General features: G+C 38.5%; 1 protein-coding gene across 9 annotated transcripts in view; it reads right to left on the reverse strand.

Annotated features, from left to right (window-relative positions):
* enox2 (ecto-NOX disulfide-thiol exchanger 2) overlaps nt 1–23,124 on the reverse strand; it is a 303,597-nt gene that overhangs the window by 234,817 nt on the left and 45,656 nt on the right. For 3 of the 9 annotated variants that reach the window (XM_017485786.3, XM_047159927.2, XM_017485785.3), the window contains exon 2: nt 15,869–15,972. The exons of the other annotated variants lie outside the window; for them this stretch is intronic. The gene's annotated coding sequence lies outside the window, so the exon portion shown is untranslated. The remainder of the gene's footprint in view (nt 1–15,868; nt 15,973–23,124) is intronic. 9 annotated transcript variants of the gene reach the window in all.

Genomic DNA, 23,124 nt, shown 5'->3' on the forward strand with positions numbered 1-23,124 from the left:
TTCAGCTCAGCAGCTCGGAGAACGACGGCACCCGTCCGAGTTGACACTTGTGTCCTGTCTCCGCCCTTGTCCTGTGAATAACTGTTTCCCCTCACGTGTCCAAGTCAGTGTCAGCTGTTCCATGTTATCCCCATTGATCAGTGTGTATAGTCAAACCCCTCGGGTATCTTTATTCAGTGCGAAGTATTGTTTTTCTGTGTTTAGCCGCCAGAGCCGTACCAAGCTTTAGATCCTTGTTCTTTGTTTCATGTTTTTGTTTTTATGCTCGTGTTGATTCTTGTTTCGTTCCCCTGACTCTGTGCCTGTTCTCTGACCACGTTTCTGTTACTCGATTTGGATTTGTCTGCCTGCCTCTCAATAAAAGCCTTTAACCACAACTGCATCCGTCTCATCTGCATCTAGGTGATTTAGCATTTATAGAAGGAGTCTCCAGTGTTTTCCAACATTTTGGACTTTCCTAAATAACAATTTCTAATTGTTGGTATAAAATAACATTTATGAACCCCACTACTAACTTTGTTTTTGATTAAGCAAGTTTTAAGATGCTATTCTTAATATAACATGAACATCCATTAAATCCACCTGATTAATATTGTGTAGGTCTGACTAAAACAGCTCCGACCCGTCGAGGCATGGATTCTACAAGACCTCTGGAGGTGTGCTGTGGTGTCTGGCACCAAGACGTTAGCAGCAGATCCTTTATGTTCTGTAAGTCGTGAAGTCGGGCCTCCACGGATCGGACTTGTTCGTCCAGAACGTCCTACAGACGCTCGGAGGCTGAGTCAACACCGTCATGTTCCTCAAACCGTTCCTGAACAGTTTCTGCAGTGTGTCAGGGAACATCATCCTGCTGAAAGACGACACTGCTATTAGGGAATACCGTTGCTATGAAGACGTGTACTTGGTCTGCAACAACGTTTAAGTAGGTGTTAAAGTAACATCCACATGAATGCCAGGACCCAAAGTTTCCCAGTAGAACATCGCCCAGAGCATCAAGGCTTGCGTTCTTCCCAAAGTGCATCCTGGTGCCATCAGTTCCCCAGGTGAGTGCTGCACACACACCAAGTCATCAACGTGATGTAAAAGAAAACGTGATTCATCAGACCAGTCCACCTTCTTCCATTGCTCCCTGGTCCAATTCTGATGCTCACGTGCCCATTGTAGGAGCTTTCAGCAGTGGACAGGCGTCAGCAAGCTGCGATGCACTGTGTGTTCTGACATCTTTCTATCACGACCAGCATTAACCTCTTCAGCAATTTGTGCTACAGAAGCTCTTCTGTAGGAACGCTCAAGCCTTTTCCTCCCACGAATCTCAGTTAGCCTTGAGCGCCCATGTCCCCGGTTCACTGATTGTCCTTCCTTGGACAACCTTTTTCCTGTTTCCAACATATCAACTATAAGACTGTTCACCTACTCCTTAATATATCCACTCGACAGGTGCCGTTGTAACGAGAGAATCAAAATGTTACTCACGTCACCTGTCCGTGGTTTTAGATTTATGGCTGACCGGTGTGGCTTCGAACGTCTACAAAGAATGGCCTGTTCGCTGATGACTAAAAGTGAAGCCTAAATTACTACAGCTCATAAGAATGGAAACTCTGACAATATAATATAATACAATAATAATTAGAAGCTCTTAATTAATCACACAGAGTGATGACGGTCTAATTTGCTGGTTATACTCTGACAATCGTTCCCTTCAAAAATGAATTAAGGCAATTAATAATAATCGTCCACGGTCATAATTGAAAATAATGGTGGTGGGATTTTGAAATATAACATAGCATGTAAACTATTGAAAGCAGCCAAGATCATGCTAGCCAGGTGTGGGTTTTTTTTTTTTTTTTTTTTATGGCTGGCAAGAACCTAAACTGGTAGCCCTCTTCACACGAGCAGTCTATTGCCAGCAGGCAAGTGATAAAGATTTATAGTAATCAGAGGGGACACTGTAGCATCATCCCACATAAACCTCAGACTGCGGGAATTAGGCACTTTACAAAACACGGCACTCTCAACATGACATTTCAACCATTCACAATCACTTCATTTTACCACAGCATCGTTTATAGTGCTCGGCGTCGGCTAATTAAGTGGCTCGATTAAAGTGTTTGCTTAACTCTAATGCAAAAATGCACGATTCAGTGGAGGCGGCGGTAAGATCTGAATGAAATATGTGCACGCAATACGAATTCAACATGAACTCCCGACATGCCTCTTGTTCACCGACACGTCTGACTCATTTAAATAAATAACAGTGGCTGACAAAATTCAGTTACGTATTTAAGCGGAATCAAGTATTAATCTGAAGAAATAAAATAAATAATAGAATAAAATGCTCGGGGATAACTGCTCATGTAGGGTATTGGAAAGAGCCTGAGAGACTGAGAGTACCCCGAGCGCCTCCCTGTAGAACTGGAAACAATTTCTTCCATCATGGATTTTTATGAAAGACAACTCATGCCATGAAATCTCAGTCTGATCATGATGGTCAGTGGACTTAAAGTGTCTCTCCGGCCCCAGGAGAGCTTTTATCGTGGTTATGAGCGCCATTCCCTTTCCACTCTCTCTACAAATTCCCCCGGAGCCCTTTCCTATAAAAGCTATGTAATAACAACTAGAGCAAGACGCTTTACCCCGTACTCTCCCTTGTCGTACTCTAAAGATGCACAGATTGCATTGCTGTTGATGTAAGTCCAGCATGACTTCCAGAATTCCTAAGATGGCCGTTTGACACATACAAATGTCAATCCTTTATTTAGAAAGCTTGCACGATTAGACGTTTCTCTGGTTTCTTTTCGATTTTATCAAAGTGATTGAAGTTATTAAATGGTTTTATCAAGTGAACCTTTTTTTTTTGTTTTGATGGTTGAAGGCCATTTCAGGGTTTTTAATATGCATCGTTCTTTTCCCTCAGCCACAAAATCGCTCTATGGAGAGCTGCAGTTTAGTTTTTTTCTTGGATATACATGCTATAGAAACAATGACTAGTCTTTTGCTTGAACCCAAATCAAAGGACACTTTTAGTTCATTTGCTATTTGGTCACGTAGGGCTGAAAATGTACTCACAGAACTCTTCCGTTCATTCGTCAGAGATTTAACGGCAGAAAACGGCAAACAGACATTCGTCAGTGGTGCATACGGATCACAAATATTACTTCAGCAAATATTACTGGCACTCAATAACTTTCAATTGAATTAAATTATTTAATTATACAATGAACTAACTGTAAACATTTTGTTTACCACAATGGGGTCCGTTTCTGCAGCACTAAATGGTCTGCACGTATATAGCGCTTTTTTAACATTAGCGCTTCCAAAGCGCTTTACACGGTGTCTCGTTCACCCATTCACACACACACACACACACACACACACCAATGGTAGCAGAGCTGCCATGCAAGGCGCTAACTTGCCATGGGGAGCAACTTGGAGTTCAGTGTCTTGCCCGAGGACACTTTGGGCTGTGGAGTCACGTGGGCCGGGAATCAAACTGCCAACCCTACGATTAGTGGACAACCCGCTCTACCACCTGAACCACAGTTGCTAAATTTGTGTTCTTTGGCTCAGTTTGCACCTTTGCATCTACAAAATAATTCTACCTGCAACCCAAAACACATGGCAGTAAGTGAAGTGATTCAGAGTCGAATCGCTTTCTCACTGCAAATGAACCATCCTGGAGTTGACTTGGAAGCAGAGCGAGTCCACCTCGCACACTCCAGATGCTCAGACCGGCTGTTTTGGCACACACCCCACTGCGATTGCTGTGTTTTGACCTGAACAAAGAAAAAAAACAAAAAAAAAAAAAACGCACCAATCTGACTAAACTCCATCTCGATCTCTATTTTCCGATGGAACTTTGCCGACATCACGTATTTTGAATCCCCAGAAAACAACCAAGCACCTTCTGTGTACAAAGACGTTGCACTCTAACTGCAGTTATTATCTTCATATGTCACTGTCATAGCAACAACAAGCAGGAGAGCTGGAAAGGGCAGGAGGTGCACCAGAATGGTTTTAAATGATAGGATTCCCAAACATGTAGCTTCTCATCGAATCACACCAACACACCGTTCTGACATTCACTCGACCCGTCCTACTGTGGACTGAACGCACTGGTTTTAGCACCAACATTTAGGTCTACACATCACATCCATCATCGGTGCCATATAACACTTTTTGTTTTGTTTGTTTTCTTAACTGGAACATCAGGGAGATATACAACCATTTTACAGCACCAGTGCCAAAAATATATTTGATCCAGAGTTAACATGATAAATGAGCCGTTTCTACAGTTGCAATCAAAATTATTCAACCCCCATTGCAAATCAGATTTATTGTCAAAATTCTCACACTTTCAGCTGTTTGCAATGAACAAATCAAACAATTGAAATAGTTCAACACAATGAATGCTTCAAGTGGTTTCCCCAAATTCAACTGAAAAATGCAACTTATAATGATTTCTCCAGTTTATAAAACTATTCAACCCCTTCATGGCGAGCATCTTTAGTACTTAGTAGAGCACATTTTTGCTGTTATGTTCTGCTGAATACGAGATGCAGAGCTTCTGGCAGTGTTCCTGAGGAATCTTAGCCCATTCCTCATGAGCAATGGCCTCCGGTTCAGTAATATTCTTTGGTTTGTGCGCTGCAACCGCCTTCTTCAAATCCCACCAGAGATCTTCTATGGGGTTCAAGTCAGATGACCGTGATGGCCCTGTAGAATCTTCCAGGACTTCTTCTGCAACCACGCCTTGGAAAGTTGCATTTCCAGTTGAATTTGGGGAAACCGCAATTGCTTTTGTTTGATTTGTTCGTTGCAAACAGCTGAAAGTTTGTCAATTTTGACAATAAACCTGATTTGCAATGGGGGTCGAATCATTTTGATTGCAGCTGTATATAATCAGCTTAATGTTAGAAACTATTATCACGTTAGCGAGTACAATGACATGCTGTATAAATAGCGAGACACTGTTCTTGCAATGTGACAGGAAGAAAGGTGCTGAGATCAATCAAGTTTCACTCCTCATTACACAGCAGGCTATGATACTGATTAGCAGTAGTCCATCACAGGAGAATTTTTAATCTCCTGCACATCCTGAACAGCTTTAATTGTGCGTTTATTTTTTCCATGTGATTCCACTGAGAATACACTCTTTTACACGAAACACCCGCAATCACTCCAAAAGCCCAGGGAAAAAAAAAAAAAAAAAAAAGCCCTTGGTATGGCATGTTATGCTCCTTGACACTTCAGCCAGTTCAATACAACCTGCGCCTCCCCCGAGACTGAGAACTGCAACAGAAATGAGACTGCCAGACGGATGGTGGTGTATGTCGTGCCCAGACAATCAAAGCAATCTCCACAACGGCTTACGTAAGAATGTAGCTGAGGGCATCAAATACATCTGCTTTGAGGTGTGCTTTGAAAGCGATGACCAAATATTGTGAAAAACATTGCTTACATGGGAATTCACACTGGATTTTGGAGCATAGTGGAAGAATATCATATGCTACATACTATATATATATATATATATATATATATATATATATATATATATATATATTTCAGTCAGTCATCATTGCAATCGATAAAACGAGGGTCGTAAGGATTTTAACATCCCAACATTACGAGCAGGATCTTTACCACTGAGCCATGGGAAGTAGTTTAGAAAATGTAAATACATCAAATTCATTCACATTATCACATTTGGCAGACACTTGGCAGGTAAGCAAGAATGGTAGTAAAAAAAAAAAAAAAAGTAAGTAAGAGAGAAAGAAAGTATGTAAGGTAAGTAAGTAGGCAAGTTAAAAAGTAAGTACGTAAGGTAAGTAAGTTAGAAAGAAAGAAAGTATGTAAGGTAAGTAAGTTAGAAAGAAAAAGTAAGTAAGGTAAGTAAGTTAGAAAGAAAGAAAGTAAGTAAGGTAAGTAAGTTAGAAAGAAAGAAAGAAAGAAAGAAAGTATGTAAGGTAAGTAAGTTAGAAAGAAAGAAAGTATGTAAGGTAAGTAAGTTAGAAAGAAAGAAAGAAAGAAAGAAAGTATGTAAGGTAAGTAAGTTAGAAAGAAAGAAAGTATGTAAGGTAAGTAAGTTAGAAAGAAAGAAAGAAAGAAAAAGTATGTAAGGTAAGTAAGTTAGAAAGAAAGAAATTAAGTAAGGTAAGTAAGTTAGAAAGAAAGAAAGTAAGTAAGTAAGTAAGGTAAGTAAGTAGGCAAGTTAAAAAGTAAGTAAGTAAGTAAGTAAGGGAAGTACGTTAGAAAGAAAGTATGTAAGTAAGGTAATTAAGTTAGAAAGAAAGTATGTAAGTAAGGTAATTAAGTTAGAAAGAAAGAAAGTAAGTAAGGTAAGTAAGTTAGCAAGAAAGAAAGAAAGAAAGTATGTAAGGTAAGTAAGTTAGAAAGAAAGAAAGTAAGTAAGGTAAGTAAGTTAGAAAGAAAGAAAGAAAGTAAGGTAAGTAAGTTAGAAAGAAAGTAAGTAAGTAAGGTAAGTAAGTTAGAAAGAAAGAAAGTAAGAAAGTAAGTAAGGTAAGTAAGTAGGCAAGTTAAAAAGTAAGTAAGTAAGGGAAGTATGTTAGAAAGAAAGTATGTAAGTAAGATAATTAAGTTAGAAAGAAAGAAAGTAAGTAAGGTAAGTAAGTTAGAAAGAAAGAAAGTAAGTAAGGTAAGTAAGTTAGAAAGAAAGAAAGTAAGTAAGTAAGGTAAGTAAGTTAGAAAGAAAGAAAGAAAGTATGTAAGTAAGATAATTAAGTTAGAAAGAAAGAAAGTAACTAAGGGAAGTAAGTTAGAAAGAAAGAAAGTAAGTAAGGTAAGTAAGTTAGAAAGAAAGAAAGAAAGTAAGTAAGGTAAGTAAGTTAGAAAGAAAGAAAGAAAGTACGTAAGGTAAGTAAGTTAGAAAGAAAGAAAGTAAGTAAGGTAAGTAAGTTAGAAAGAAAGAAAGAAAGAAAGTAAGTAAGGTAAGTAAGTAGGCAAGTTAAAAAGTAAGTAAGTAAGGGAAGTATGTTAGAAAGAAAGAAAGAAAGTAAGTAAGGTAAGTAAGTTAGAAAGAAAGAAAGTAAGTATGTAAGGTAAGTAAGTAGGCAAGTTAAAAAGTAAGTAAGTAAGGGAAGTACATTAGAAAGAAAGTATGTAAGTAAGATAATTAAGTTAGAAAGAAAGAAAGTAACTAAGGGAAGTAAGTTAGAAAGAAAGAAAGTAAGTAAGGTAAGTAAGTTAGAAAGAAAGAAAGAAAGAAAGTAAGTAAGGTAAGTAAGTTAGAAAGAAAGAAAGTAAGTATGTAAGGTAAGTAAGTTAGAAAGAAAGAAAGTAAGTATGTAAGGTAAGTAAGTTAGAAAGAAAGAAAGAAAGTATGTAAGGTAAGTAAGTTAGAAAGAAAGAAAGTAAGTAAGTAAGTTAGAAAGAAAGTAAGTAAGTAAGGTAAGTAAGTAGGCAAGTTAAAAAGTAAGTAAGTAAGGGAAGTACATTAGAAAGAAAGTATGTAAGTAAGGTAATTAAGTTAGAAAGAAAGAAAGTAACTAAGGGAAGTAAGTTAGAAAGAAAGAAGGTATGTAAGTAAGGTAAGTAAGTAAGGGAAGTAAGTTAGAAAGAAAGTATATAAGTAAGAAAGTAAGGTAATTAAGTAGGTAAGTAAGTATATAATAAAGTACTTAATTAAGTAAGTAGATAGACAGATAGACCAATAGCCAAACAGACAGATATACTGACAGATAGATAGATAGTTAAACAGGTAGTTTAAATATAAAAACAAACATATATAATGCATATAAGCCTGTATGTAAGGCCAACCAAATTAGATAAGAGAAAATGAAAACTAAAAAGAGCAGCAGAGAATTATATTGTTTACTAGTATTAAAGCAAAGTTGAACTCAAAATGTGCTTAAAAAAAATTAATAAATTCTCACCTTTTTTCCCCCCATTTAGACTTTTAATCCACAATATTTCAGTAAGCATTATGTATGAGCTCAGTTTATTGAGCCACAAAATAAGCTCCACAGCTTTGGGCCTGTCATGTCCAATATGCAAATTCTTTGAGAATGATATGGCACCTGGGGACCTGCATGCTAAAACTGCTTCACTGATGTGAATAATGTTATGGTATATTTTCACAGGTTTGCCTACTGTCACAACATACTGAGAATCTAACAATGCAAAACGAGACTCGGATACAAAAACCCAGTTAGAACCTTCACTAGCTAGTTAGCTAGTGAGAAAGCCCTATTTGTTTGTTTGTTTATTTATTTATTTATTTATTTTTGTCCATTGTTAAAAGCGCTATACAAATAAAATTGAATTGAGCTTGTCTAGGATCCCTCTAGGTGAAAGACTGCGCAGTGTGTGAGCCTTGTCTGTGATCGCTACATCCGAAAAACAACAAATCACAAGCGATAAAAGTCATTTACAATGAGCAATACGGCAATTCTGAGGTTTTGAAAGTCGTGGAGTATATAAATGTGTTTTCTGTGCTTCTTGCCTTTGCTTTCCAAAGTTCATGATTCCACATCTCTTACTTTCCACAAACACACTGGAGACAGGAAAATGCGCAACAAACAGATGGTAATTTCTAAGCAATAGAGTTTGGTTTCAGGGACAATATGGTGCCATAAGACAGTTCTCCAAATAGAGAGCAATTTCCAATAAAGTGCATTTTACACAAAAACATGGCCTTGCTATTTATGATCGTGCCAAGAACCGGAGGGCTTGTGTTTAACAGCCATATGCACGCACTGCCTTGGGTACAGTGCCAATGTGTAGGTCTGAGGAAGGCATTCCCGGCAGTCTCTAATGGGCTAAACCATTAGTTTTGGCAAATGGGCGAACCCATGGGTTTGGCAGATTGAAAACCTGGCAACATGTGAGGACACTGAATTTCACTATGGCAGAAAACAAATGCATCTCAATAAACCTGGTGATAAATGCATCCAAATTGATTTAGATCTTGAGTATGGTGCATAAGGATGCTCAATGTTACACATTACTAGATCAAGTGTTCTTGACTGCGATCACCATAAATTCGCTAGAAATAAAGAACAGAAATAAAACTAACCTAAAACACAAAACCATTCATGTCAAGGGAATAATATGCCAATAAATAAATACATTTTCCATCAACATTAGAAAAACCATCAGTACCATGCTAAAGAGGTATGGTAAAGAGGCACTACCATGGAAACACTTCAACCTATGAATAATTCAAACCTGTTGCCTACAACCGTTGCTTACTTTATTTAATTTTTCCCTTCAACCTGACACTGGACCGGCAATTACTTTGGACTGACACACTGTATTCATTGACACTCTATTCGTTGGTGAAAAATGTAATCATCCCTGCCACTGAGAGAGAACCGTATTCTCCTTTGACATTGTAAAAAAAATAAAATAAAATATGATCAAAGCATGACTTCACATCAAAGTCTAGCTAGACGTTCAAACTGTCATTATACGAACCGGCATCAGAGCAAGCATGTGCAAGAGCGATGTGAGGAACCGACACAAAATACCAAAGAAAATCTTGAAAAACTTAATGAAGGCAAATGCGTCAATTAAAACAAGAAATGAGATGGCACGGTCAATGACAAGAAAGCATCACCTAGCTTTCTAGGTCAGTATGTACCTAAAATCAATTTAGAAAAACTTCCATAGCCTTATAATGTATACTTTATAGTATACATAATAAAGTAAGTAAGTAAGAACGAAGGTAAAATATATATCAGACTGTTATTTGTACTTTACTGCTAATTGCATATCCACATTTACTGTAATACTGTTACTTGCTATTTGCATATTTACATTTAGTGTAATACACTGTATGTACCTACTGTATGCATCATATTGCATGCATCATGCTGTTTACCACTGTACTGGTTATCTCAACCTATTGCACCTCAATTCCCATTTATTGCATTTAATTTAATTGCCATTTGCATCATTTGAATTACCTTTACCTGTACACTGTTAACTTATCGCACTAGAACATTTATTTCATCAAACTTTTTTTACTGTTTGCACAACTGGGTGGATGCTAACTGCATTTCATTGCCTCTGTACTTGTACTCTGACAATGACAATAAACTTGAACCTAACCAAACCTAACTTAAGTAAGTAAGGTATGTAAGTAAACAAGTGAGTAAGAAAGTAGGAAATAAAGTAAGTAGGTAAGCAAGTAAGTAAGTAGGAAATTAAGTGGGTAAGTAAGTAGGAAATTAAGTGGGTAAGAAAGTAGGAAATTAAGTGGGTAAGAAAGTAGGAAATTAAGTGGGTAAGTAAGTAGGAAATTAAGTGGGTAAGAAAGTAGGAAATTAAGTAAGTAAGAAAGTAGGAAATTAAGTAGGTAAGTAGATAGGAAAGTAGGAAATTAAGTAGGTAAGTAAGAAAGAAAGTAGGAAATTAATTTGGTAAGTAAGTAGGTAAGCAAGTAAGAAAGTAGGAAATTAAGTGGGTAAGTAAGTAGGAAATTAAGTGGGTAAGTAAGTAGGAAATTAAGTGGGTAAGAAAGTAGGAAATTAAGTAAGTAAGAAAGTAAGAAATTAAGTAGGTAAGTAGATAGGAAAGTAGGAAATTAAGTAGGTAAGTAAGAAAGAAAGTAGGAAATTAATTTGGTAAGAAAGTAGGAAATTAATTTGGTAAGAAAGTAGGAAATTAAGTAAGAAAGTAGGAAATTAAGTCGGTAAGAAAGTAAGAAATTAAGTTGGTAAGAAAGTAGGAAATTAATTTGGTAAGAAAGTAGGAAATTAAGTAAGAAAGTAGGAAATTAAGTCGGTAAGAAAGTAGGAAATTAAGTCGGTAAGAAAGTAGGAAATTAAGTAAGAAAGTAGGAAATTAAGTCGGTAAGAAAGTAGGAAATTAAGTCGGTAAGAAAGTAAGAAATTAAGTTGGTAAGAAAGTAGGAAATTAAGTAGGTGAGAAAGTAGGAAAGTAAGTAAAAAAAGTAGGAAATTATGTCGGTAAGAAAGTAGGAAATTAAGTAGGTAAGTAAGTAAGTACGAAAGTACGAAATTAAGCAGGAAATTAAGCAAGTAAGTAAGTAAGAAAGAAAGTAGGGAATTACGTAGGTAAGAAAGTAGGAAATTAAGTAGGAAATTAAGCAGGTAACTAAGTAAAAAAGTAAGAAATTATGTCGGTAAGAAAGTAGGAAATTAAGTAAGTAAGAAAGTAAGAAATTAAGTAGGTAAGTAGGTAGGAAAGTAGGAAATTAAGTCAGTAAGAAAGTAGGAAATTAAGTAAATAAGAAAGTAGGAAATTAAGTAAATAAGAAAGTAGGAAATTAAGTAGATAAGTAATAAGGTAAGAAATTAAGTAAGTAGGTAAGAAAGTAAGGTAAGTAAAGAAGGTAACTAAGTAGGTAAGTATATAAGGTAAGTACATAAGCAAATAAATATGTAAGAATGTACTTAAGTATCAAAACTACTTCCATAGCCTTAAAGTGTATGCACTAATAATCTAAAACTATACTTCGCATGTACTACAGAAATTTGACAGCACTAACATTAATTTCATTAATTTTAAGAGAAAAAAGGTTGACAGTTTGTAGCTTAAGTGATAACAAAAACTAACTTGACAAATGGATAAAAAGTACGTCATTCTTTAATAAATAAATTAAAAAGACCAAAAAAAATTAAAAAAATCAGGTTGTCTGGTTACCAAGAAACCGCAAACCTCAAGAACTTTTCCCATGTTGGAAAACATACTGACCGTTACAAAGCCCTGACACTGGAGACTCCTTCCAAAACATGTCCTTAAAGAAAGCTTCACTATACCAACAATTACCTACATTAAAATGCCCATAAGTAAGCTATTACTACAGGGGGGGAAAAAAAAGGAAAAAAAAACCCACAAAAACGTATTGCAACATGTGCATTAATACAAACAAACCTGTGTCTTGATGTTGCAGATAATTCATCAACACCTTCTTACCAATCAGAATTAAGCTTTCAACGCCACTGTATTATAAATTCATATAACACTAAGTAGTCACCCTTGTTTACTAAGCCTTATGCTTCACTCACGCTTTCCAGTTTTAGTGCTGAAAAAAGGTTAAATATCATTTTGGCGGCTCTTGCAAGCATCAGGTGCCAAATGTGTGAAAGTGTGGGAAGAATAAGAAAAACAACAGTGGGGGAGTAGGCGCAGAAAAATGAGTACGCATAGCCTTAAGCTGTAGATCAGGCTTGCTCCCTCTAGCTGAAAAAGGGGTTTGGGGGGGGTCTAAAATATAGATATACTGCTGGCAGCCCATGTGGATTCTATAGGAGATGAAGGATAAAACAAGACAAATGAAGGAAAAGGACAGATGGCAGTAGCTGTCAGTAACAGCATTCTGGGCCAATGGAATGAAACAGTTTGATCTCTCTGTGGAAGCTTGGAAAAATGCCATAATAACGAAAAGAAGGAGGGAAAGTTAGACACTAATGACTCAAAGAGAAATGTAGGAAAATGTTTGCTGTGGGCAGACAGAAGGATGAAAGAGGAAATGCAAAAGAGGCACACTGACAACCGAAATACGTTACATTTGTGACAACTGCTCTGTTTGTGGGCTCAGTGCTAATGGCAGAAATCCAATGAAGTCCTGCTCCTTCAGCAAGGCCCTTAAACGTTAAATACGCCCATGCACTGGAAGTTTAACGTAGTGGCAGACTGCTAGAGTCTGGGCCAAACTGAAATTGCTCTATAGCACACTATGGTGCACCACCAGACTCCAAACCCGGCCCATTATATTTCTGCAAAGTTTGCATTGAAATAAAGCCAAATTATCAATGAGCATAGAGTCAACTTCCATATTACAGTATACTCAAATGATGCCATATGATAAATATGGCCAAAAGTATGTGGACACAACCCCCCCCTCTCCATATTAATGCCATGCCTTTGGAACGGGATGTTCAACAAGCAGTGTCAGATGTCCACAAACTTTTGGCCATCGACAGTATGTTGATCATACCCCATATCGTTACATGCAATTAGTTAGTGAACTGCCTACAAACTAGAAGTCATCATTAAAAAAAAATGAAGCCAGCAAGCCTCCTTAATGGCAGTGTCCAAATCAGAGCAGAAATAATTAAGCTACAGCTCAAGCAGCAGTGAGAAATCTTAGTGTAATGCATAGCTGTGACTTGACATTCAAATCCCACACTAATAATGTCAACACATCATTTACCATTCAACGAACACAGCAGGAGTTAAACCAAACTGATGATGATGATGATGATGATGGTGATGGTGATGGTGATGGTGGTGGTGGTGGTGGTGGTAATGTGGAGTCATGCTTTTATCCACTCCAGTTATATTGGTAATATGATTTGTTTTAGTGGCGTAGTTAATCACTTATCAAAGGAAGCACATGAGCACATACATTAGCATCGTTGCACAAGGAACTATTTAAATAGCTTATATAAGTGTTATAGCTCCTGGCATGGAAAGACATCTCTGAATGCCTGACAGACTATGATACAAATAGTTTTAATATCATGTGCTACCTTGCTGAACATCTCAAGAAAAGTTATGAGATACTGGAACACAGTACGCTTCCTAAAATAAAATGCCAATATTTTCTGCAAATATTCATTTCTACATTTTTAATATTGTTAATATTCATAATCATAGATGATCGATCACATATCATTCAATCTTTGTACGCACACATACACACACATATATATATATACACACACACACACACACATATACATACATATACACACACACATATACATACACACATATATATATATATATATATATATATATATATACACACACACATACATACATACACACACATATATACACACACATATATACACACACATATATACACACACATATATACACACACATATATATACACACATATATACATACATAGACAAATTATTTGAAATACATCATTCCACTGTAAAGGAAAAGAAGTCTTCAAGAACCCAAAAAAATCTTTTGCTAGTAGTTCTTGCAACTGTTGTTGTCAAAGTGCATGCTTCTACAATCAGAAAGAGATTGCACAAATTTGACCTGCATGGGAGGTATGCCAGGAAAAAGCCTTTGCGGGACTACAGTTTGAAAATGAACATATAGTCAAAGACCAGGACTTTTGGAAAATTGTGCTCTAGACAGACGAATCAAAAGATAGAGTTGTTTGTCCACAGTAACAGCAGACATGTTTGGTGCAGACTAACGACAGCTTTTCAGGAGAAGCACCTCATACCAACTGTCAAGCACGGTGGTGGAAATGTTATGGTTTGGGGTTCCTTCTCTGCCTCAAGGACTGGACAGCTTGCATTCATTGACTCAACAATAAATTCTGCATCATATCAAAGAGTGCTTGAATATAACGTGGGGCCATCTGTCTGAAAGTTGAAGTTGAACTGAAAGTGGACCGGTCAACAGGATAATGATCCTAAGCACACTAGCAAATCCACCAGGGAACGGCTCAAAAAAAGAAGAAATGGAGGGTGATGGAATGGCCTTGTCAAAGCCCGGATTTGAATCCCATTGAAACGTTGTGGGGGATTTGAAACGGACCGTACATGCAAGAAAACCCTCAAACATCCTGCAGTTGAAAACATATTGCATGGAAGAGTGGTCAACACTTCCAGCGAGCCTGGTGGACAATTATGCAAAACACCTACAAGAACTTATTTCTGCTAAAGGGGGCAATACTAGCTTCTGACGCCGAGGGTGTACTGACTTTTTCCACAGAAGAATCTCACATCTATTAATATCTGTTGAATAAATGATTGAAAAAGCTAACTAACCTTGTCGTTTTATTCAAGTATATCGACTTCATTAACAGGGACTATTCATGATCAAATGTCTGCATGTCCAAAAGTGGTTAGCATGATTGCATTGCACCATCCGAGGTTGGGGGTTCGAATCCCGCCTCCGCCCTGTGTGCGCATAGTTTGCATGTGCTTCCGGGGTTTCCTCCCCCAGACTAAAAGACATGTAACCAGATCCTTTTAATACAGTTCACATTTACACTGTAGATACTCGCTCATCTGCACATATACGTATACCTTACCATTCTATTTATCTGCGTACTCTGCACTTTACTACTACTGTGTGCGGTTAGATGCTAATTTTATTAATCTTCTCTATATTTATTTTAGTGCATTGCTTTTTAATGCATTTCCCCCCTCTTGTTGATCATGTCTTCTTTTCATTTTACCCTTTAACAGTATGAAAGGATTACCATCTTATTCCATTTCCTTTATAACTTACTCATTTATTTCCACATGACGCCGTACTTAATAATTACACGACTGGTGGCGGAGTAGTCGGTACGTCTGTACGCCACTTCATGACGGAGCTGTGCGTTTCATATTCTCTTCCCTTCCCACTGTTTAGCCCACAGCTGCCCTCCCCACCTCTACACGCCGAAAAGTTTACTTGCAGCCAGGCATTAATAATTCATCGCTTGCAGTGGACACGATGAATACCAATTCCCTCATATTGCAAGGCACTATCATCAAGGCTGATTGTGGCATCTAAGGTCATTAACTTCATCTTTGGCAATGTGCCTGCACATTCAAATGACCGGCACAGACTGCTGACACCAAGGTTACACAATGCAGCATCTTCGCCACTCAGAGCCACAGCGAGGAAGGAAAAAAATAAATAAATAAATAAAACAACAACCGGAAATCTCATTGTAGAGTTCAAACACTTTTTGCTTTAGACTTTGCTCTTTGCCCTCTGCAAACATGAACTGTGGTTTGTGCTTGGCCAAAAAAACAAACAAAAAAAAACAACAACAACTAAACACTTCTGCAGAATATGAGACAGAAACATTGCCCATGGGGTATCTTTCCAATAACTCTGAATACACATTGGAGAAAGACGGTAAATTACAAACAATAAAATAAACCATTCAAATGCACACGCTCACCATTTTGTTCTTGTCCGCTAAAGATCTCGCTGAACTCACTTCCCAGCTTCTCAGTTCCGTGCGGCTCAACTGGCTCTGCGGTTTCTCCTGCCGTCCCAATACAACTGCAAATTAATTTCAAGCGACGCAAACCGTTAAGCAGCATCAAAACTATACATGACAGCAGTGCTGCTGATTGCATTACAGTTAGATTTTGTCATGACTGAGGATCGTTTCTGAAAATTAGCGTCACAATTACGGTGTTCCCGGAGGCAAGTAAATCAAATCTCAGGTTAGTGGCTTGATTAGCTGTTGTTCGAAATGTAAACAACAACAACACAGTTGGTTTTCACATCCGAGTGAAACTAAACAGGGTTAAAATCCTGAACAAAAATCAGGAGATGAAAGCTTGAGATCTTGGGAAATAATGCTTTCTGATACCATCACAGTACACAAAGGTTTGTGATGCACACGTGTAGAAAGAAACAGAAGAACGTGTAAACAAAGGAAAGAAAGAATGCGCCTTTGAGTTATCGACTGACTCCTGGTTCATGTATATTTTCAGAGTGAACCGCAATGCCTTCTCCTCCTCCTCCTCCTCCTCCCTCACTCTTCTGCTGTATAACTAAATCAAGACATTATACATCACCAAGACTGAATGAGGTTTGCTTACAAAATCCCAGGCAGGCTTTCGGTGCCAATTAAGTCATGCAGTCTAAAAGCGCACCGTGTCTTTGAATCGCATGTTGAATTGCCATCAATTTTCTGCATCTAGATTAGTCAATATTCACAGCTGGATAATGTTTTTGATGCGGCTGAAAATCGGCTTACGGAAGGCAGCGGAGGGACTAAATACAAAATAAAACTGCTCCTTTAAGGCTGTAGCTAAATCACATCGTCTAAACAAGAAGCATGGAGTATATACGCTCATATTTATTATGTGTTGTTGTTTTTTTTGTTGATCAATTCAAAGCTGTCACGTTTTAACCTACCGTACAAGCTCATATCCCGTATTTCCACACGGAAAGAAATGATATACTACTTGCATACATTATGCCCCTTTTGCATTCAGCTGCAGACGTTATTTGTATTTCTTCACTAGTGGCACATCATACATTCTCATTGAAAGCTGAGCTCCTCTAAGGGTTAAACTAGACTCGCCCATGGCTTTTACAGAATAATTGACTGTGACTCAAAATAGCCACTGGTGCTGACAGCATATAGCTTCCACTTTCTTTAACTGTTGTTTTTTTTTTTTTTTTTTTGCTTCCGAAGCTTCAAAGGCTTTCGAACTTACTGGAACAAACACTACATACGTGAGTGTGGGGGCAGCTGGACCAGCTGTGCCCAGGTTAGAGCAACTTATGCACTGCTAAATATTAAACAGCCGAATTTCCACTGAGAAACTTTAGCTCAGGAACGCTGGTCTGGAACTGAAACAAAAAAGGGCTTTCAGTTCCTCGTGCGGTGCCACTGTGATGCCAATATCGAACCTACAACCATAGAAGCAATATGGGAGACACGATATTAACACACTGCATTTCAATCTCAAAATATAAGCTACGTTATATCTATCCATCTTTTATACCGCTTTATCCTTTTCACGGTCACGGGGAAACCTGGAGCTTATCCCACGAAGCATCGGGTACAAGGCGGGGTACACCCTGGACAGGGTGCCAATCCATCGCAGGGCACACAATCACATACACACTCACACACCCATTCATACACTACGGACACTTTGAACATGCCAATCAACCTAACCTACCGTGCATGTCTTTGAACTGGGGTAGGAAACCCCCGCAGCACGACCCAGATCACGTGAGCTTCCAACAGCAATGGCGGCGTAGTACTGTTTTGCTGATTGTGTAATAAGTAGAGATGGCAAAACGCCAAGTATCGCTGGCGTCCCTGGAGAAAGAGTGAGCTAAAGATCCTAATCGTGATTCTGAAGGGGAATTACGCGCCACCGTCGCCGAGGAGCTAAAAGATCCTGGCGTCATTAGAGAAATGCTTAAGGAAGGATTCGACCCGAGCGCTGATAGACTTGGATTGATGGAAGATGATGTTCAGCTAATAGGAAATAACTTTGACAATATGCAGACAGCTATCCGGAACGCAAAATAATAATAATTAAAAAAAAAAAAAAAAAAAAAAAAAAGACATCTCCGAAGTGAAATTAGCAGTGGACTCCTTTCAAGAAAAGCCGTCAGTCTAATATTCGTCTAGTGAGCCTCAGAGAGGGTGTAGAAAGAGATGACCCGTGCGATTTATACAGAACCTCCCCAAACGGATACCTTCTCTTGCTGACAAGGTAATGGAGATTGAAAGAGCACACCGTATTTACAGCACTGAGCGCTCCAAATCCAGCCCTCGCACATTCATCTTTAAGATGCTACGCTGTCAAGATCGGAACGCGATCCTGAATGGTGCTCGAGCTGCTGGCCGAATCCTTCGTATGGAAGCTCGGCTGCTTTTCTTCCCAGACTACAGCACCCCATACAGCGTCTAAGATAGAGCGATGGCGCTGGCAATGAAGGCGTTGATGCAGTTGGGAACATCGTCCTTTTTGCTCAATCCCGTAGTGGTGAAAGTTACATAACAAGAGAAGATTTCACTTTTGAGGTTCGTCCTCAAGCTGTAAAGTCTACCTCAAAAGGGGCGTCGTTCCAGTGATGTGACAGGAATCCCAGCTGGATGAAAACGAAGCTGCTATGGGTGATGTTAATGGGAAGGCCCGAGTGATTTTCTCTGTCCGGAATAGAGACTTGGTCAGGAGTTGACGGACGAGCCAGGTTGGCCTGCCAGGTCGGCCGCATACCCAAACTGTGTCAATTTAACAGCGGGTACAAGAGTTTGTTCTAGGTCTTTGCTAACTGACTGTATTGTTACTGTTTTTCTTTTTGTTTTCCATGCCTGAGATCACCCATGTAAATTTAAATTCTTTTATGCATATCTTTGACTGCTGATACGTTTGCTAGAGGTCACTTTATGGTCCTCCCACTCATTGACAGTATTGGATTGATAGGTTATTGTTGTTCCCCAACAACACATGGTTATACATATATTGTCCTGGAATGTTAATGGCTTAAATGGCCGTATTACGTGAACCAAATGTTTAGATTACCGGAGACAATACGGAGGAAAAAAAAACAAAAAAAAAACAAGAGTACTTATACAAGAGTCTCATTTGAAATCAGTTGACGTACATCGCTTTCAAAATAAATACTTCACAGTGATTTTCTCCTCTTCAGTTGCCAATAAAACCAAAGAGGCGCTGATAGTGTCTAAGCACAAATACAGATTTCTCAATTAGACAGTCCGGTGGTGATACAGAAGGCCGGATCACTTGTGTGTTTGGTCTCCTGAATAATACTAAACATGCTTTTGTGTCCGTGTATGCACTTAATGAATGCGAACCCGTATTTTTTCAAGAACGAATCAGTTTGGTTTTGAGTTTGGAGGAATGCCTTGTTGTTATGGAGGGGGGGGGGGGGGGGGGGGTGTGATCTGAATTCTGTGATAGACCCTCTGTTAGATATATCTCATGCCTCTAAGGCAGGGGTGTCCAATCTTATCCGGAAAGGACCGGTGTGGGTGCAGGTTTTCATTCCAACCGAGCAGAAGCCAAACCCGATTCCACCTGTTCAATCGGTTGATCTTGGGCTTTCAATAGACTCAGGTTTGGCTTCTGCTTTGCTCTAAGGGTATGTTTACATGACAACGATTTATTCAAAACATCAACATGTCCGCCATGTTGATCCGGGTGAGTCTGCCCTATAAACGAATAAAAGTAAACATGGGAGCTGTGTTTTTTTCTGGATAAAAAGCACAATAATGTTTACATTTCTCAAACGATTTCAATGGTTTATGATCTACGTGGAGAACAGAAATAGTTCCGTCTCCAGTTACCTAGACTCTCGATAGTTAGACTTGGAAAATGAATTACTGTCGTAAGTAATTATGAAAACTCACGCTCGACACGCATAGATCCGGCTTTTTTCTTTCTTGGTTAATAAATGCCGAGACGTCCCTGATGTTATACAGATTAATGTATATGATGCGTAAAGGTTTTTTTTTCGTAACAAAAAGGCATTCCTCCAGACTCAAAACCAAAGACTGTGATGAGGTCACATGACGCGTCCTGGCCCAAATCTGCGGAGAATCCGTCATTTTCAAAAAAAAATGGCAAGCTCCTCCAAATATTGCAGAGTTTGCTTGATTTTCTGTTCATTTCTCTAATCGCAAACTCCTGGAGGGAATGATTTTGGCTACGTAGGCTATGTTTAACTATAATGCATTTCACCTTGATGCTGTAACTATAGCGCATTCTGAATCCCACCCCCTGCTGCACTACTCCATTGGCCAAGGCCTGACCTGGTGTCGGCAGAACTATTTTTACTCGGCGGATTAATTAGCGTGAACAGATGATGATGGCAGACTTTTCGGAATCAACAACATACGGCTGTGGGGAAACATTTAGCAAAATAAAGTCCAGTGCAAAGCTGTCGTTTAGGCTAACTCTCCTGCCAGTATAACCTTACCAGTCACCTCAAAGTCAAACATCTAGAAAAAAAAAATAGTGTGACTACAAAAATACCATTTAATGTGCAATGCGAGGACAGAACCAAAACTCTTAGTCTGTATTAGTGCACTTAACTAGCTCCATAGATTATTACATTACATTATATTATATATAAGCTACGACTTGTTAGCCTTTTCCTCTGGTCTAGATTTAAATGAATGATTTGTCCACCTCTGCCATACATACATTTTAAAGTGACAAACAGTATACAGTCTCTAGCAGCAAGCCGAGTCAAAATCGAAGACTCATTTATCAAAAGAAGGAAAGAAAACCGATATAGAATCTGATAATAGTGCTCTAGAAACTTTTAAACAGATTTTTTTTCTCCATCAAGGGCGGGGGGGGAGGGGATGGGGTTAGCCAGGTGTTTTGCAATAACACTTGGAATCCCCTGGCCGATTGAAAGTGGAGATTGGTAATAAGATTTGATATAGAGGGAGAGAAATTATACGGAACTCAAACAACTCCCCCGTTTTCGAGGATCTGCACATTATTCGTGCTCACGGCTCACTATAAGAAAATAATATCTGCTTTTTTATTCATGAAAACAGTTTGGCCGATTCAGATATAGCTCTCGGACGCCTTGACTTAGGAAGCCTGTCATGGTTGGGATAGCACAAAGCCAATCTACTTTCAAAAGACAAGGAAAACAAGCAGCCATAGTCATAAGAAAGCTCAAAACCTATATTATATTATATATATATATATATATATATATATATATATATATATATATATATATATATATATATATATATATATATATATATATATATATATATAAAAACCAGAAAAAAAAAAAAAAAGATCATAGGACAGACGTATGGAATTATTTCCTGGCAACACAATTACACAAGTTATTCCTTATTCATTTATTTTTCCCTCTCCTTCTGTGTAGTGTAGCAAGCCAGGCAGATAGACCCAGTCTGGAGACCTTATCTTACTGAGAAACGTGCTTTACTGTGCCGTCTCTGAGGGCATGATGATGGAGCGAGGGCGTGCCTTCACAGATAAACATCTCCTCTGTACTCAGCAGTGCTTCCTAGACCTACTGTCTGCTGCTGGATACTGCAGAGGCTATTTCGACTGCGATTAGCAGCCAGCGTTTGGCCTAGGCTGGCCGGCCCGCCCTGAATCACAATGAGAAAAACACAAAGAGCGCAACGCAGCGAATAATCAGCACGTTCGGGTTAGCTTCAAACGCGTCGAACTGGTCAATACTGCTGTCGGCTGTCAGAATAAACTAATGGAATTTTTATTATATTTAACTATTTGAGAGCAAAAAAAACAAGTTTGTTTTTTTTTTTATTTTATTTTAATGTTTAAAGACAATGTAACATTGTTTTTCTAAAAGTAGGTCATACAGTCAGGAGAAATGAGTATTCAGACACTATTTTTTTGTTATTTAATAGACTTCTAGTGCACATATCCATTAGTTGAATTTACACTCAATGTCTTTTGACAGTAAAAATAGGAAAAATAGGGGGAAATTAATGGGAGACGATATTAAAGCGGTCACACGAAATGCGTGGGAGGACGACCTGAAAGCAGCGGGAACAACAGTTACGCAGAGAACGATAAGCAATGAACTGCACTGCAATCATCTCCATTCCTACATCCAATGCAAAACTCCTCTGATAAAAAAAAAAAAAAAAAAAAAGAAGCACACAAAAGTATAGAAGCCCTAAGCGGCCATGCATTATTCATGTTTTTTCCTGTTGTTTTCTCGTGATCTCGACTTGAAGCTGTTTTCTCACGATGTAATTTTATTGCGAGTAAATCTGGCGCTTTGCGAATGGGACTGGTGTTACACGCACGTTGGCATCTGCGCCATCATAAACGTAATAATTCCCCGCTGTAGAGACGGACTTTTATCTCCGCATTAAGAGAGAGGGATGTGTCCCCCCTTCTCAAGTGTGGGACACTAATGTGGAAATGGTCGATCCTGCAGGGATGAGGTATTGTCGAAGGCCAGCACGGACGTTCGCATCACCCTGATTCCCTCGACAAAAAGCCAATAGGATTTTTCCTTTGGCTTTTGGATTATTGCGGAAAATAAACTCTGTGACCGACAAAAGTTTACGATTCTTACACGTTTCGTTCATTAAGAAAAGATTTTGAAGCCTGGATACAATCTCCAGAAGTAAAAAGCGCTAACGTTAGGCTATAAACGAACTACGCCACGGTCACATGACTACAGCATCACCACCGCTACGCTTCCGACAACTCTTTCAATCTTTATTTTAAAAAAAGACAATACAAATGGAAAATACTATAAACTGATAAATCTACACGTTGGAACGTTTAAACACACGAACGCTGCAGTAGACGAGTTTTCCTGTTCGGCGTGATGACGTTTAATGTCCCCGACAACCTCTGTAGTACCGTTTAGCCATTGTTAGGAACAGTCTTTTTCAAGACACGTAAAAGCTCTTTAAAAAAATCCTGAGTGGGGTGGTACTGATGTATTTCATGTCGTAGTATAAACCGTGAACATGTATTGAGCTTGTGTTAACCACAGACCTTATTTCAGCCATTTAAACAAAAAACCCATTCAAAAACCCCCCACTGACTTCAGACGATGGATGTCCAGTACACAGGAAAATGAAGTCGAGATCACGAGAAAACAACAGGAAAAAAAAAGAATAACGCATGGCCGCTTAGGGCTTCCGTATAAACGTCTATTTTAGTC

The sequence above is a fragment of the Ictalurus punctatus genome, chromosome 14 (genome assembly GCF_001660625.3).
Source record: "Ictalurus punctatus breed USDA103 chromosome 14, Coco_2.0, whole genome shotgun sequence".
NCBI classification, from domain to species: domain Eukaryota; kingdom Metazoa; phylum Chordata; class Actinopteri; order Siluriformes; family Ictaluridae; genus Ictalurus; species Ictalurus punctatus.